Here is a 6,000-nt window from a genome sequence, read left to right on the forward strand (position 1 = left end):
ACCCACCATGCATGAGGCACCATGCTAATTATTAAGTTCTGCACACGGCCTTGCAATTAGCGACTGCCATGTTTGCACAGTTGCCCTTCCAGCCTCACAGAGCCAAAAGCAGAGGCTTAAATGCACAGAGTTCCTAACGCTCCTGAAGCCCATTATTAGATGGCTGCAAGCACTATGCAGAAAATTAAACTGTGAAATTGCATTTCTCTCTCTCTGGTCATTCACTTTCTAGACCCTCCTTTCTCTGCCAAAGATATTACTGACAGCCAGAAAAAAATGAAAACACTATCTGTGCTCTAAGTCAATCAGGCTTCTTCCTTAAATTTCAAAGTGATCAAGATCCACTTGCCATCCAGAATTAAAGACTTTCAGTTTCCCATTATTACCTGTTAGCAGTCTCCCATACGGCAGCCACTGTGATCTCTGTAAACTGTGAATATGAATGTCAGTCTTCCTCTTTCTTAGAAGGCAATCCATAGTAGTTACTTGGATTGTGGGGCCGTCACCTTCTCTCAAACCACACATTGTATTTGCCCCTTTCACACCCTGTCATATCAGCCACCATTAGCCACCATCTAAAGTTCCTTGGCCATTGCCCCCCCACCCCTGTTAGAGTGAGAAAGCCTATGGAGCCCGTGGGTAGCCACCTCTCTAGCACTTGTTCAGTTCCTACAGGCAAAGTGCCTGACTTCGAGTAGGCACTCAGTATGTTTAATGACTTGGCTCACTCATGGTGCCTGACTCTGTTTCGTATTATATAAGCCTAGGAAGAGGGGCAGCATGTTTTATCTCAAGAATTTCAGACCTTTCCAACAACTTTGTTGGTCAACCTCCTGGCGCTGCTCATATTCCCGATTATGGCTTTCATGCTTTCAGAAATCAGTGAGCACCTTGAACTCACATGCATCTGAGAGCCTTGCAAACCACCACAGCATTGTGGTTAGGCCCCACACAGCTGTGGTTGCTGCAATTTTTTTAGCGTACAGAGTGATTTTTTTTTTCCTTCAGAGACACAAGATCCTCCACTTAAACATGGAGCCAAGCATTTGCCTTCCTTCTCTCCATCAACCACAAAACCTGCTATTGAACTTGTGGGAAATTTTTTCAGTGCTGCATCTGAGGTCTTTCATATACTGCGTTGTCATAACTCAGTATATGACCTAAAACTTGAAACTCTTTAAAACAGGGTGTTAAATCTATGGATTTATTAAGGACTAAATTGTAGCTAAGAGAGCTGAAGAGATGACTCAAAAATTAAGAGCACTGGCTGCTCCTGCAGAGAACCAGAGTTTGGTTCCCAGCATCCACATGGCAGCTAACAACCACCTGTAACTCCAGTTTCAGGGGATCAATGCCCTATTCTGACCTCCACTAGCATTGCATATCATGGATGCACATACATACATACAGGCAATACACTCATACACATCATACACATTAAATTTTTTTAGTTGTAACTATGGTCTAATTATGCAAATCAAAGGAACTTAGTGTGGGCAGGAACTTGGGAGGCAGGAGGAACAGGACTTCTGGGTCATCTTCGGTTCCGTATGGGGGTTCCAGGCCAGCCTGTGCTAGATGAGACCCAGTTTCTGGAAAAAAAAAAAAAAAAAACAATATATATTTCTGAGGATGAATTACATTACAGCACTCAGAAAGCTTGATTCATTTACAAATGTGACTGGGGTGGAATGGATGGTGACAGGATTGAGGGATGTGGCAGCCTTCACTATAGGCCTTGGGCTCCTCTGCCTAGTGGGGAGTGGGGCAGCTTGGCATCCTATTCCTCCATGGACACAAGTGGCAGAGCCAGAAAATATATAAGCTGGACAAACCCTTAGACATCGCTTGCCCGTACCTCCACTGTGGACAAAAGAGACCCATTGCAAATAGAGCAGTTCTGAAAAAAAAGAGTATCTCTTGTCACTACTAGTTATGGTGGAACAAGCTCATCTCTGCCTCTGCAAGGACTCTACAGAGGGTTCGTCTGCCCTAGAAGACACATTGGGTCTTGTTCCTTTCATGAAAAGCAATGACGAAGTCTCGAGTCAGGGAGGAAACAGAAGCAGCCCAGCCTATTCCTGGTGATGGGATGTGAAAGTGTGAGGAACCTCTGGGGAAAGGAGAGGAAAAGCTCACACAGAGGGATGCACCTCATCTGTTTCCTTCTTAGTAACAGTTCAGTTTGTTGGCGCTGAGAAGCAAAGGGCGGAGACAACCCGTGGGAAACGCAGGATACCCTGTGCTCTGTAGGAGTGGGCAGTGAGGCGTCCACGACTTTTCATAGACGTGGGTGAGATTTTTTCAGAAGGCTGTGTTGCCTGTGTTCCTAAGAAGCTATACCTCAACAGAGGCAGCAGGGACTGCTGCACCCCCATGGGGTTTGTGCTGCCTAAGTACGCTCATTTATTCCCATCTCACTCGTTCTCCTTTAGCTGATACCAAGAACCCCAAAATGTTCAGCTCTAAAGTTAATTCACATTTACAGCCTAAGAGTATTTTCCTCTCCCTGACTGGGCAGAGGGAGGAGGAACGTCCACTTAAGATGCTCTATTGTTGGGAGTGGAGGGAGTAATTCTTGCTTCTATCAGCAGTTTGCTGAGCCCCAGCATCACTCCTACCCCCTTATTTTATTTATCTCTTTACTGCCTATCTGATAATGCTATAACCATTTCCTGTTGTATACCGGCTGAGGAAGTGTTCTCCAGGCCCAATAGCAAATCAATAAAAGTAAGCCATAGCGATTCATAAAAATAAAATTGTCATCATTATTGTTCAATTATTGCTGTGTCTGTGGAAAGAATCTCAAGAACCGAAAGCTTCTTGGCTAATATTTATAATCTGCATTGAATGGTACTAATGAATGAGTGGGTGTGCATTAGGGTGAAATGCGCTGGTGTTTGATTTATACCAACTCCAGGTCTGATTGCTAATGTTAAATCCATTAAAGTGTCTCTTAGATCTGCCTTAATGTACTCCCCTGCATATAATAGAGCCTAAACAGACCCGTTTACTTAGCTTTTCATTATTGGTTGAATATTTGTCTTTATTACATTATCCCCATGATAAATTTGACTTGCGATAGTTTAAAAACCAGCACTTCGGGAAAGCTAGGCTTTTAAAAAGCTACAGAAGTAACTCCATATTTCCCAGTCTTCCTGCAGACCAGGGCGGCATATTCCTACATAATTATTATTTCTAAAAGTTCAGGCTGCTGCATCTAAGCATGTCCCAGATCACAAAATCCAGCCATTCCAAGGGAGAAGAAATGTTTCCTCCTGAATGAAAATAACACAGAGAACTGGAAGAGACATGCTTAAACTGCAATCTTGGGGTGTCTGTGGGAAGGAAAGCTCTTTTTACTCCTTTAAAAACACCTTTCCCAGAAGGAATCCATAAAGTCAAGTGCAAATAGGGACAACAGGTTGAGGAGACTGGGGCACATCATCAAGTCCCTCTAAGGCCAACCTTTCCATTGGGGACTTTGGAAAGAACGGTGAATATGAAGCACAGGTGGCCTGCAGCCCCTCCTTTGATCTACAAGAGTTTTCCATTCACAGTCCAGCCTGTCCCCGGAGACAGATGCCAAGTCAATTTGGGGTATATTTCTGACGCTTTCTCTGCATGCTTCACTGGCTTTCCTCGAAAGGTTAGCTTCCTAAATCCATGTTTGCTTATGTGTATCTGGATTAGGATGAAGAACAGATTTCCTGTTTATTTCTGACGATGCTTCTGCAGAGCCAATCCATTTCCTTATAGGAGAATCAAGATGGGAACAGGACAGCGCAGAAAACAAAACCAAGGATCTATATGCAATGAAGCAAGACAGATAGGGAGATCCAACAAAGCAGGTGAGCATAAACAGTCTATCACAGAGACGTTGCCATGATTTGACCCCCAAAGGCTCATGGTTTTGAAACTTGGTTCTCAAAGCACGGAAGCTCAGAGGTAGAGATGCGTATAAAATAATTAGATCATAGGGGGCACTGACTGCAGTAGGCCTCTAGTTAGTTCTCAAGAGAAATGTTTGAAAAGACAAGATTGGACCTTCCACATCACACATGCTCTGGTCAGGATGTCACCCTGTGTCAGAGGTAGATTGTGCAATTTGGACTTTTAGCCTCCAAAAACCTAAACTAAGTAAACCTTTTCTTTACAAAGTACCTGGTCTCAAGTATTATAGCAATGGGAAATGAACTGACATAGCAGTGATTCTCTAATTTTATCCATGATTATTGCTTCTTATCAAGTGTGTATGCAAAATTACTCCAGCCAACAATTACTGAGTACCTTCATGCTGGACAGTATAGGAAAAATAAACTACAGGCCATACAGCTTTTTTTTTTCTCAGAAAATTTATAGATCTCTTTAGTTGAGGGAAATAATAAAAACATTCACCAAGTTGAATAACTGGAAAAATATGAATACAAACCTCTATTATCATAACACACTGTAAGCAGCCCCATGCATAAGTGCTGTGTATACAGGTGGAGATGCAATAGGCTAGTCCCTGCAGGAATTTCTGAGGAACAGGATAGTCTCTTGGTGGATATGAAGGTATGGCCTTATGAAAGAGATATGTAGTAAGTTACAGAAGCAAAAAGATATGCCTAAAAATAGCAAAGGGTAATCGACACTTTGAATAAAGTTAGTAGAATCATTTTAAATCGAAGCCCTTAAACATGAAAAAGTTACCAAAATCTAAATATTTGTCATGTATTTTTCTTTGAACATATACATTTAGTGCTATCTGACACTAAATACTAAAATAGTTTTGGTTTGAATAAATATAATACTAGTTTTGATCTTCAATTAACTGTGCTTTTGATGTCATTGGATATCATGATAATTTTTTTAAAACTTGCTGTAAAACAAACACTAAAATTAAGCTTTATCAAATATGAGACTGCTTTATTAGAGATCACCTCGTTCTAGGAACTATTAGGTAAGAACAGAAAAAGAGTAACCTAAAAAAAAAAGAAAGAAAGAAAAAGAGTGATCTAATGTTTGCAATATGTATTACCAAGGAGTTACCATTCTATCTAGCAGATGAAATTAAAAAGAACCATATTCTTCATCATAAAAGTTAGCTGTGGAACAGAAAGGACCCTTCTGCAATGATGCCCACCAAAAAAAATTTTTTTTTTTTATCTTTTTGAAGCAGGCTCTCCCTGTAGCCCCAGCTGTCCTGGAACGTACTATGTAGACCAGGCTGGCCTTGAACTCACAGAGATCCACCTGCCTCTGCCTCCCAAGTGCTGGGATTACAGGCATGTGCCACCATGCCCAGCCAATCATATTTTTAAACATAGCAGAACCAAATCAGGAAAGAACATCAGTGCTTTCTGGGGAGGAGGGACATCAACTGTGTCCTGGGAGGTGGTGGAGGAAGAAGACATCGTGTACAGTGAGGACAGGCCTCAGGAGCCTTTTGTTAAGGCCCATATCACAAGCATGTACTGACTGCAGGAGAGGTCAAAGGCATTTCTGAATGTGGACTGGACCACACACTGGAAGTGATAGTTCAGTCTGGAGCATCATTTCTCCCCCCATCCATCTTGAAAACTTGAATGCTGTTTTTAACTAAAGGAAAATATCTTTAAGATGATGAGCCTACAGGTGCCTGGTGCCTCCCATGTGTTCAGTATACAGTGAATATGTTCATACAGGCTCCATGGAGTATGCATGCCTGCTGGGTTGGCAGCTGGGTAGGAGCACATGTACCCACTGCTGTATGATAATGAAGCCAGAGGCTGGGCTAGAAAGACAAGATGTCCACAGATGCCGCAGGGCATCTCATTCAGGCCGCAGGAACATAAAAATCTGTATACTGTATGTCTGGGCCCTCAATTCTGCAAGGTGATGACTGACATGGAAAAGGTGACAGAGCTTATCCCAGGACCCAGCTCGGAGAGAAGGGCAGTACAGAACCCTGGCCACAGTGAAGAGCTGAGTCTTGTGCACAGAATGCATGCATAGCATAAGACAAGTGCGGGGCCT

The sequence above is a fragment of the Nannospalax galili genome, unplaced genomic scaffold (genome assembly GCF_000622305.1).
Source record: "Nannospalax galili isolate Female #2095 unplaced genomic scaffold, S.galili_v1.0 scaffold306, whole genome shotgun sequence".
Lineage (NCBI taxonomy): Eukaryota > Metazoa > Chordata > Mammalia > Rodentia > Spalacidae > Nannospalax > Nannospalax galili.